General features: G+C 38.1%; 1 protein-coding gene across 8 annotated transcripts in view; it reads left to right on the top strand.

Annotated features, from left to right (window-relative positions):
- Window positions 1-12,517, top strand: part of ZNF385B (zinc finger protein 385B) — a 427,166-nt gene that overhangs the window by 308,793 nt on the left and 105,856 nt on the right. Inside the window, exon 1 of one of the 8 annotated variants that reach the window (XM_013984313.2) lies at window positions 8,669-10,120. The exons of the other annotated variants lie outside the window; for them this stretch is intronic. The gene's annotated coding sequence lies outside the window, so the exon portion shown is untranslated. Of the gene's footprint in view, window positions 1-8,668; window positions 10,121-12,517 lie in introns of those variants that run through there. 8 annotated transcript variants of the gene reach the window in all.

Here is a 12,517-nt window from a genome sequence, read left to right as displayed (position 1 = left end):
CATTAGATTGTGGACATGTGGGATCCCTGGTACCCAGAATGTGACCTAGAAGGAGCAGAGGGAGAGCATAAACTCCCTGTGGGCTGATTTTCTTGGCTTGCAAACTGAGAAGAAGCATGGCTGGAGAGGGCTGCATCTGAGGCTGACATTGCAAGCAGGAGATGACCTGGATTTATCCTAGTACATGTATTCCTAGTGTATATCTCTGAGATTGTGGCAGTCGCAAGGACTGTCCAATGCCGTATTTTTAAAACTGCATTCAACTGCTCAGCCATTACAAAAATAAATAAGTAAATAATAATGCCATTTGCAGCAACATGGATGGATGTAGGGATTATCACACTAAATGAAGTATTCAGAAAGAGAAAGACAGATACCATATGATATCATTTATATGTGGGATCTAAAATATGACACAATTGAATTTATCTATGAAACAGACAGACATAGAGAACAGACTTGTAGTTGCCAAAGGAAGGAGAATGGGGGAGTTGGACTGGGAGTTTGGGATTAGCAGGTGCAGACTATTATACATAAAATGAATCAACAACATGGTCCTACTGTATAGGACAGCACAGGAAACTATATTCAATATCCTGTGGTAAACTATAGTGGAAAAGAATTTGAAAAAGCATGTATATATGTGTATAACTAAATCACTTTGCTGCACAGCAGAAATTAACACATTATAAATCAACTATACTTGCATTTTAAAAAAAATCAGTTGTATAAACATACTTTAAAAGTTGTAGATATACATTTCCTAAGTAATGTTTTGTTTATGCAAGACCATGTGACTCTGTTCTGTTTTATTCTGGGAAGCAGTTTAGTGCCTAAGAGCATTGTCTTGCAAACTAAAACTCAGGGTGCTGAGTTCTGAGTTGGTTTGAATCCTGAGTTGTCCATCTACTGGCTATGGCGTCCTGGGCAGAATGCTTCATCTGCTGAGTAGAGGTAATAAAATCTTCCTGTAGGATTGTAGTGAAAGCACGTGAGGTTAAAGTCTTTAAAAGGCTTAGCGCAAGTAAATGCTCAATAGATCATAGCACTGTCATCATCATCATAATCACAGTCATTATTTTTACAGCTGTTATTCCTTACTGTCTGTAACCATTGTGATGACCTTGGGCTGGTCATGTAACCCCTCAGAACCTCAATTTCTTCATCCATAAAATGAAGTCTTTGGAGCAAAAGATAACTAAGATTCTGCCCAGTTAAGATCAGGGACTGTGTGAAGTTCCTTCTTTTCAGCTTATATTAAACCCAAACTTGACCCCAGGCTACCTTGTAAATTAACAGAAGTTCTCTACGATGCATATAATATCCCTACATATTCTATTTTAAGCAAACTTGATATTTAAAATGTGAATCTTTTGTAAAAACTAAAAAACTCTGGATTAAATGTGCAGGTTATGAAATAAGTACTTGCTTTACAGAAAGATTCATTGTTAAGTCCCTTTATTCACTGGCTTTTTTAGTACATTAAAAGTCAAATTTGATTTACAAAAAATATTCACTTTTTTGGCACATATGCAGAGTTTTAAATCTCTTTGAATCACAGAATCCTTTGATTAAATCTGATGGTTTAATCACGCAAGCAAACATGGTTGCAAATATTTGCATATAATTTTTGGAGAGGGGGGCGCATGGATCCTAAGTTAAAAATCCCTAGTGTAAAGCTACAATTCCCTGGTGGCCTGGCAATTAAGGATTCAGCATTGTCAGTGCTATGGCCCAGGTTCGATCTGTGGCCCAGGTGCTCCCATGTGCCATGAGCATGACCAAAATAAAAAGGAGGAAAAAAAAAAAAAAGAATCCCTGGCTTAAAGCTAAAACAAGAACAAAGCCAGTGAAAATGGAGATAGGAGGACATAGGAGGCATTTTTAAAATTGGACCTCCAAACAGGTTGTCCTCTCCAGGACTAGAGAAACAAAGAGAGAACTAACATTTCTTGAAAGCATTCTCCACCGCAGATACTCGGCCCAGCATTGATATGTGTTATGTTGTTCTTCCCTTCCCAAACCTGAAAAAGACAGGTGTTATTTCTGATGAGAAAACTGAGGTTCAGATAAAAAGTAATTCTCAAAAGCCACATAACTAGTAAACAGCCGAAGCAAAATTTGAACTGGGGTCTGACTCTAAGGCCACTACACCGTTAAACGGCCGTAAAACCCTTTACATCTCTTCCCAAGCTCCCAGATCTTCGTAAAAGAAATCACAGAAATGCAGAAATTTCTCTTTGTACCAGGGAACTCCCTAAGCCAGCTTCATGTTGACAGCTAGTTCTTCCTCTCTCCTGCGTTTTGTGCTTGTTCATTCGAGCCGGCTGCCTTGCAGAAGTGCTAGGCTGCTGGTGAGAAGGGGTGGGGCCAGCAGAGAGCTGAGGGATGTTGAATTCTCTTGGCTGGACGTGATTCAAAAGTTCCAATCCCCTACGTGCCCCAGTAAAGTTTCAGCTGACATCTGTGTAAAAGAGTTGTCAGCTGAGGAGAAGAGAAGTGGCCTGTCAGACTCAGAATGTCCCATTGGCCAAGTCCCACATGAGAAAAGTGAAGACAGGCCCCATTTGGAAAAGAAGAGCTGCTTTCCGAAAGATTTATTACATAAGGGTCATGTTACACAACATGTGCTCTGCTCAGTAGATTCAACTGCTCCTTTATTCATTCACATTTCACAAGATAGCTAATTAATCTCTTTAAAATGGAGGGAATAAATGGGGAAATAAATGAAGGACCTTTTATGAATAACAGAATGACCTGAGTCTTACTGGAATCCTGTCTTGATTCTGTAAGCTAATATTGAAATTTCTTCATAAACAGCTTGACCAAATACTCTGCAGAAATCACTGAGGTTTGCACACTGAAAGACCTTAGATGTCAAGGTGAGGTCTGTATCCTCATGTTCTAACCTATCAAAATAGAACATTCTTAGTAAGTTGGGACTAACACTCACAAATCCATTTTTGGCTTCAAGTCATTTTAAGATATGCTGTCTTATCACCTCAGACTTCACAGTGTGTCCTAGAAAATCATGCTGTTTTCACAGTGATATTAAAGGCACAGTGAGATCTGGTATTTGATTTAGATTTTCCTCGTGATTTCCCACATGATATGGAACTGCTCACGAAATCACTTGCTGCTGAGCATTTCAGACCTTTATTTGGCAGTAATGAGAAAAAAACAACTATACTTGAAAATGTTTGGGAGTAAAACGTGACATGCATATTTAGAAATAGCTGACATCTGATATGTAATTTTTCATACATGCTATGTGGCACAGAAGAGATTTTCTACTAGTGAAGAAGGTACCACCTTCTTATATATGTCAGTGAGGCAGAATAGCTTAGTGGTTAAAGCATCGACTCTAGAGCCAGACAATGTGGGTTTGGGTCCCAGCTGTGCTGCTTACCTGCCTTGTGACCTTGAGCAAGACACTTAAACTTTTTATGTCCTGTTTTCTCATCTCCAAAATATAGATAATAGCAACTTCTCCCTTACTGTGTTAATTTGAAGATTGGATGAATTAATATATGCATACTGTGCTTAGAACACATATTATTATAGTGTTGCTATCTAAGAGGTAGTTATTGTTATACAAATTGCATAAAGATGACCAATAAATTCTACTTTAAATGTTAGAGGGTTCAAAAAAGTAAGTTAGCTTAAGCTTAGTTTAGGATAAGCTTTATACCAAGTTTATTCTTATCTATGTCTTGAGAAAGCTCTAACTAGGATGGCTACTTTTCTTCTCTCTTATATGAAGTCTATATATCAATCAGTGGGTCCCCTAACATCTGTGGATAGAGGGAAAGCCTTGCTGAAGGCTCAATTGTATCTCAACTGCACTGAGACATAAGTGAGGAAAGGGAGTTCCGCTCTGAGAGAACAGCAAGGCAAAAGCCTTGAGGTAAGAATGAATTTGGCATGTTTGAGAAAGAGAACACAAGTTTAGATCTTGGGAGAATGGGGAGCCAAGGAGAGGTTAGTCAAGTTGAGGTTTTAGAAATAAGCAGGGTCTTAATTCTGTAGTAACTGTAGGCCATGGTAAGGTGTTTGATTTTATTCGAAGTGCAGTGGGAAACCATTATGCACCAGACGAACATGATTAGATTTGCATTTTTAAACAGCTGGCTTGGCTGTTGTGTGAAGAATGAAGTATAGGGGTCCCTAAGTTGTCTCAGAAAGGTCTACTGAGAGCCAGCAACTGTAGTCCAGATAGATGATGATGGCTTGGACTAGAATGGGGCAGTGACATTTAGAGGAGCAGAAAGATTTATCATATATGTTTGGAGCTAGAGACAAAAGGATTTGTTAATAGCCTGAATGGAATTTGGTGAGCAAAAGGAGGAGCCAAGGAATCATACATTCAGCCGTCTGCATCTCCAGGTTCCATGTCTGTGGATTCAATCAACCACTGATCAAAAATATTCTAAAAAAAAAAAAAATTTAGAAAGTTTCCAAAAAGCAAAACATGAATTTGTTGTAAGCTGGCAACGATTTACATAGCATTTACATTGTATTGGGTATTTTAAGTAATCTAGAAATGATTCAAAATTTACAAGAGGTTATATGAGAATACTACACTGTTTTATATAAGGAATTTGAGTAACAATGGATTTTGGTATCAGCATGGTGTTCCTGGAGCCAATCCCCAGCAGATACCAAGGGACAACTGTATTTTAAGGTTTTACTAATGTCCTATCTTCACAATGAAACTGTCTTCAGCTATTCTAGCCCCCTTTTTTCTCATCTTTTGGCATAGCAGTTGTTTTCCGAACTCAAATCTGCTCCAGGTGCTTAGAATACATTAGCGAATAAAACTAAGATTCCTGCCCTTGTGGAAGGTATATTCTCTTCTGTACTATTTCTCTGTCAGTGCCTGTAATCACACTACATTTTGTGTCTTTGTGTTAGTGTCTTTGTTCTCCAAATAGACAGTCAACTTCTTCTTTGGGCCCAGAGACCCCAGTGTTGTCTAGCTCAGTCAGTGCTGAGGGAAGCAAAAAGGAATAGTGAAAACATGTCTTTTTCATAGATAACTTCTTGTTTATAGGCTTGCCTACTCTAAATAAGTAAGGCTATGAAAATCTAAAATTGCAATTCAGGTATTTGGAAAGGCAATTATTTTTCCATTAAAAAGGGATTATTTACTCACTCAAGAGTTAATTTAAAATAACGGACCCCCCCCCCATGAGTGTAATTAAACATTTGTTAACAGGTCATCAGGCACTTGTCAGGGGATACAGTTAAAGGAACTGAAGCTAGAGTATCAGGGACCAGAGTGAATTTTAAATTATTCAAAAAGAGGAGGTAAAATTTAGAATTATAAGTAAAAAAGAAAGTTCTTATTTCTAAAAACTTAAACATATAATCAGCTTTACCAAGGATTTCCATTTTATAAATTTATACTTTGTAACTGATAATTATAAACTGTTTAACCAGATCACATTATTTCTGGCAATGAAAGGTAATCATTTAAATACACAAGAACACTGACTTCTGGTTATAGCTTTCTGAGTATGTCTTAAAATATGAAGAGGAGAACAAAATTCATGGTTTATGTTTTACAAGGAAGACTGAGCATCTTCATAAACACTCACAGGATATTGACTTCTTTTCAAGACTCCTTAAAATAATGTTGACATTGAGGTGCTACTGCTGGTATAATGTTCTGTCTGACACATCTGTCCTGTGAGTTAATTAAGCTTTCGAGGACTATCACAGGATCTGGTGACCATTTAGTGTCTGAGTTCTAGAATACTAATTTTAAATCCAAGGTTAGGAACACAATCATAAGGGATCCTCTTAAGCTTGTTTCTGCAATTCTCCTAATCCACTTACCCTTTGAAGACCATCATAATGATCAATGGGAAAGAAAACCTTTGTGGTATACAGCAGCACAACTCTTATAATACTCTAGCGGCTCCCTGGGAATTCCTGTTGTGGCTCAGTGGTAACAAACCCAACTAGTCTCCATGAAGACATGGGTTTGATCCCTGGCCCTGCTCACTCAGTGGGTTAAGGATCCAGTGTTGCTATGAGCTGTGGTGTAGGTTGTGAACTGTGGTATAGATAGATCCAGGACACAGCTTGGATCTGGCCTTGCTATGTCTGTGGCGTAGGCCACCATTTGCAGCTCTGATTCAACTCCTAGCCTTGGGAACTTCCATAGGCCACAGGTTCGGCCCTAAAACAAACAAAAAACACAAACAAACAGAAAGAATGTAGCTGTTCCCTTTATCTCATTCATTCAGTACATTAATTGAGTGCTTCTCTGGGTCAGGGACTAAGCAAACTGCAGTGTATCAAGCCTGGTCTCTAACCCAAAAGAGCTTATAGCTCTTTGAGGAGGAAGACTCATATGTGATACAATATCTTAAGTACCTTAAGGGAGGTATAAACAAAATGTACTGCAGTTTCAGAGGAGAACAAGGTACTTTCTTCCAACAGAAATGAGAAGACTTCCTGGAAGAGATAATGTGTAAAATGCCACTTGAAATGGAAAGGATTTGAAAGGGGACAGAGAAGGAAAGGCATCCTGGGAAGCATGACAGTGTGAACAGAGAATGGAACAAAGAAATCGTGTGTGTACAAGAATAGGTCAGTGCTTCATGCAGGGAACATTTCTGGAGCAACTACTAGGTGAAAAGCTCAATGAAACTCCAGCAGCCATTCTAGCTCCCTTTTGTCTCTCCTTTTTGGCTCCATTTGGAACCAGAGACAAAAAGAAATCTAAGATTTGGTTTTTGCCCCTGAGGACTAGTTCAGTTTAATATATCCTAGAAAATGTAAAAAAAAAATGATTTTCAATTAAGTTTGAGGATGGTGAGGGATGCTAACTTAGGATGCTGAGATGTTGGAATTTTATTCTATGGCAGTGGCTTTGACAATGATGATGATAATGCTTATTATTTACTAAGCTCTTCAGTGTTCTTTGCACTTTAAGAATTTACACACATTAATTCTTTCCTGTCTCCTCATGAGAGATGATTACTGTTTTATTCCTATTTGTCAGCTGAGAAAACTTGGGATTATCAAGTCAATTAATTCCTTTAATGTTGCCCAGCTGGTAAGTAGCAGAGTAGGGATTTGAACAGGTGTATGGATTTCAGAACCCATAACTCACTAAGGGGAGCCATGGAAGACATTTAAATAGAAAAATAATTGATGTGAACTGTGCTTAGAATTCAGTTGATTACAGTGAGAATACAATGATTAAAGAATTATGCTAGTGAACAGCTAATGAGAACCTAAATGGATGTAATGGGAAATGGTTATAAAAGGGGAAGGAGGTGAGAGACGTCATAAAGATAACTAATTTGATTCAGGGTCAGGGAAGAGGGAAAAGTCAAAAACAGCTTCAAGTTTTAGAGTCTGTGGTGCCTGGAAAGTTCTTGGTACCAGGCAGTGAAATAAAGACCACCAAAGGAGGAGAGTCTCTTGGGGAAGTAGGGGGAGCTGGAATGGCTAGTTTAATTTTGTGCAAGTTGAAGTTGAGATGCCACTAAGATACAGATGTAAAGGGTCCAGCAGGTGATTGGAAATATAATGGAAAAGAGGTCTTTTAGATGTGGGGTCGTATTTTTCCAGTGGTACAGGGGTCAAGGACGACTGGTAAAGTACTTCATAGTTTTATTAGGCTGGAGAAATCAGAAGCCAAATCATAGGATTTGTGAAGTGAAGAGAGAGTTAAAAAAAAAAAAAAAAACACCTGAAAAAGGAAGTGTAGGCCACTCTAAAAGGAGTTAAAAGTTAAGGGAAAAGAGAAAGTAGTTGGTAGACAGGCTAACAGGAATGAGCCTAAAGCATGGAATGACTAAAAAAAGATGGTGACTGATGGCCTAAAATCTTGGAATTGGTGGAACTGCATTAACTCAGGGCACATGTGATAGCTTAGCCAGGGGTGAGGGATGCCTGGTGCCTCCTTCAGATTCATCCAAACTCTTCTGATCCTTTAGAAACCATTTAAGTGCCAGCTCTCCGCTAAGCCTTTCTCTCTCCTATAGTTTTCTCCACAGAGTCTTAAATGTTCCTTATCCATTTCTCCTACTGCTCTTACATGCGTGAATCAGTGGTTCATATCACCTGGAGGGCTGGCTAAAACACAGACTCCTTGGTCCCACCCCCAGAGTTTATGATTCTGCAGGTCTGCGATGGAGTCTGGCAGTTTGCTTTGCTAACAAGTTCTCAGGTGCTGCTGCTGCTGCTGCACTGGGGACCACATTTTGTGTATGTCTGAACTAAACCAAGGACCTAAGAGAGGGACAAATAAAGGATTTTGAAGCTTTAGGATGGACAAGTGTGCCAGACCTGGAAATATTCTAGAAGAATACTCCAACAATTAGGTGTGATTTAAGAGCAGGCAAAAAAAAATGGAATGTTTTGCCTAGCTCCATGGGGGAAAAACCCCCAAAAAACAAAAACCAATTTCAAATACTTCAGCATAATCCTTTTTTTTTTTTTTTCAGGGCTGCACCCAGGGCATATGTAAATTCCCAAGCTAGGGGTCAAATTGGAGCTACAGCTGCCAGCCTACACCACAGTCACAGCAACTCAGAATCTGAGCCAAGTCTGCGACCTACACCACAGCTCTCATCAACTCAGGATCCCTGACCCACTGAGTAAGGTCAGGGATCAAACCCGCATCCTCATGGATACTAGTCAGATTCGTTTCCACTGTGCCACAACAGGAACTCTAAGGTTTTTAAAGTAAAATAAAAAATTAACGTTAAGAACCACAGCAATGCCTATAATTTTATTTTAATCATGAAAAACCAAGTATTATATGAGCAAGAAGTGCACAGTTGTTATTTGGGGGGAAATAAGTATGGAGCTAGCATACTGCATTCCATTTAAAGTCCTGTTATTATTCCTAACAACTGAGGCCTGGAGATATGCATGGTTTCTAAGGGCTGGTTTTAAAATTAGCATTTGGATTGCAGCATCTAATTATTCCCTTAGGTTTACCTGTCCCTGAGAGTTACCTTGCAAATCTGACTTAAGTAGATACACCAAATCTCTGAATTGGGGTGGGTATAATTTGTTCTGTGTGTCACCAAAGTGTTGGCCGTGGTTGGCAAATGTACTAAGTTGCACAACCAAAGGTGCAAAATCCTTTCTGACATTTGCAAACACGGGTCATTCTAAGTTTCTTTCATTCAGTCGAATGCCCACTAAGCATAACATAACAGTATTGGTGATAATCAGCTTAGCAAAACAACCGTTCAGTCATAGCCACACTGCGTAACCTGGATATATCAGAAGCTTTATTCTGATCACATGGTCAGATGCCACTAAATGGAGAGTGAAATCAGTTAGATATATGAAAAAAATGTATCATTTTAGTTCCAAGCCTACACAACTGCTAATTTTACCATAATTCTCCCATATACTGAAATTAGGTTTCTGAGTTGCAATACAGAAACATCTTAATGTTATCAACATCAGATTATCTGCTTTAGTCTTTTGAATTACATGTTGTGAATCTTTATTTAAAACCTACAACTCCACAGAAAGGAAATTCTCTAGGCCTAATGATATACAAATAAATGATTCTGGACTAGCAGAATATAAATACAATTCTTATTTTGCGAACACATTCCTTTTTTAAATAAAAAGCAATTTCAAAATAAAGATTTAGTTGCCCACCTAGGAAAAAATCGCTTAAGTCTGAGTGGTACTAAAAAATCCAAATTTTTGTAATAAATACATATTTTGAGAGAAGTGAATTGCTTTGTTGGAAAGGAAAAGTGGGTGTCCGATTATTTGATTGCATTTTTACCATGGCAAAGTGGTAGTCTCTGAGTAGCTGGGAGATAGAAAAATTACATGAAAGAAAATAACTTGTCAGTCTTTTAGGATATATTTGGTTCAGTGTCGTCAGAAGGTAGTCTGCCCTCTCCCTGGAATCAAGTTGCAAACACTATCCTCAATAGTAATTAGAGCTAAGCGGCAATTACAGGACGTATGATTTGTTCAGACGCACTGCCTGTCGGCTGTTTCCTAGCACATTTCACAGGAGCACCAGGTTGAAATGATGGAATTATTCCTTTCTCAGTGTAATACCTCGTACAGGACTCAAATGCAGAAGTGAGCGTGGATTACAATCTTAAAAACAAAGGTAAGCATTGCTAGCTTTTATACCTCGGGGAACTTTTACATGAAGTAGGTGACAAAAATGTACAACAGTTAAAATCAAAGTATCAGAATTAGAGCAAATAGAATTTGCTAATTCATGACTCCTGTGCCCAATATCATCTTGGTTCTTCTAACTAGCTTTTATTTAAATTGTGATACTGGGTCACTTTGCTAAGTATCGTAAAGATGTGATAGACTTCCCGCATTTCTTTTGTCTGTATAAGTTATGGCTCCTTTTTCTTTTGAAGTCAGCTTCACATTTTTACTAGGTAAAAATAAGGTTCATATTTAATCCGAGTATGTTAGAACCCTCTCTCTCTTTTCTGTTCTCTTCAGGAAGTATATTTAAGCAGATGATTGTACATGCTCAAGAATTCACATTCAGACTGACAGAATAGCGCCTGGTAGCCTGCAATAAAATTGAGTGACGTGGGTGATTTGCACATTTGTCACATGATTTTTATGATGGGCACATTTCAAGTTTTCAGTGTTCCATCTAGTTCAAATCAAAACTCAATTGCTTCATGTTTAGTTAGACCTTTGGGCATAGAAATCTCTCTAGAAACCAGGTAAGTTTAGCTCCTTAAGAGGGAGTATTACCTGTTAATGAGGACAGATGTATTTTGTATGTATACAACAGATATTTGTGGAATTCTCATTTTTATATTAACATTACAACTTCAACTCTCCACACCCTAAAAATACTTTTTTCTTTCAATTTTTCCATTTTGTAAATGTGAATAAATATTACTATTAGGAAAGAACTTAGAAACTCTTGGCTCTAGGAAGATGTTTTTATCTCATTGTCCCCAGTGAGATTTTAGGTGGTTTGGGAAATACTGAAGAGCATCAGCTTCTTTTATTCTACCTTGTTGGTGGATTGGGGGTGTAAACACTGAGGGTTCAGAAGACTCTTATGAAAAAATGAGTACTTTAAAGCCAATGCACATTAATTTTTCTGAGGTCCTAGAGACTCTGTAATGTGGGACCTCTTAGCAGATGCTATTCTCAGTGTTATTATCACTATTAAGCTAGCATCATTTTAGAAGAAATTTTTTTCTAGCCCTGGATCCACCATTGACTTCATTTTGTATATTTGCTTTGCCATGGAATTATTTATCCCTAAAGCATCATTTTTTCATCATAAAAACATGGGATAATCATAAGCCATGTAACAGTTTAGAAGTCTACTTAATATATATAAAAGCACCTTGTCCTCAGTGAAAAGTTACAGTATTTGTATAATCCAGGACACTGATGATGGATTTCTATAAAAATAAACCATTAAATTCTATGGTGGATTTAAGTTCTTAGCTTGCCCCACTCTGTCATGCAGATGGTGGATAGCTAACGTGTGAGCCCATATAAAAACAATCATCTGTTGTTACCACTGACATGATGACTTAAGGCATAGAGATATGGCCTTAATTTAATTGTTTTATCTTGTCACAGGGACAAACTCATCCTGATATGAGCAAAATCTTGGCTATTAATCTTTTGATTTATAGAAGCAAATATTGAAAATGAAGTTAATCTGATATAGCTGCAAAGCCAGGCAAGTGGCAGATTTTCTGAGTGCTCTCTAGTTCCCTGGCAGTAGTATGTACGGAGAGAGACAGAGACAGAGATGGAGAGATAAGAGAGACAGATAGGCACAGACACCTACAGAGACAGAGACAGAAAATGCCAGAAGTATCAGAGAGCCAAGAGAGATGAGAGAGGCAGAAAAGACAGACAGGTGGGAGTGAGGAGGCTAGGGAGACTGAGCTGGGTAAGAGAAAGGGGGTGTTAGAAAAGACACAAGAAGAAAAAAAAAAGGCAGAAGTCCATCAAAGTTTGGAAACAGAGATTGTGCAACTTGGGAACTTTGGATTCTTTTTGCATTTTCTTTAACTGAAATTTCAACACACTTTTTCATGGTAAATGCATTGAGTACCAGGTCCATTTTTATGAATGTTTACTTTCCGTTTGGGTCCTTTAAAGCAAAAGGAGCTTAAAAAGGCTGTTTGAAGTTCAGAGGAGACCAAGAATCAAAACAAATGTTCTTTTAAAAGAAAATATTTCCATTCCTTTGTTGCCTTATAAAGCAAATCATGGAAAGGAAAAATGATGAGTGCTGTGATTAAATTCTCTACTTTCCATGTGGCTCTTTATTAAAAAAAATCATCTTTGACTTTTGGTGTTCACTGGGGGAGTGAGAGTCCTTTGGGAAGCCAAAAAGAAATTCCATAGAAGAACTACAATATAAAAGTATAAGAATAATCATGGTACACAGGGACAGGTGCAGTCATTTATGATGAGTCACACCCAATGGAGAAAATCCTTGGGCATTCACAGGAGGGCCTTATCTGATGCTGTTTTGCCTATCACTAGTGCCCCA

This window comes from Sus scrofa, chromosome 15 (genome assembly GCF_000003025.6).
Source record: "Sus scrofa isolate TJ Tabasco breed Duroc chromosome 15, Sscrofa11.1, whole genome shotgun sequence".
Taxonomy (NCBI): Eukaryota; Metazoa; Chordata; class Mammalia; order Artiodactyla; family Suidae; genus Sus; species Sus scrofa.
The sequence above is the reverse complement of the archived record's forward strand: the minus strand, read 5'-3'. Positions and strand labels throughout refer to the sequence as shown.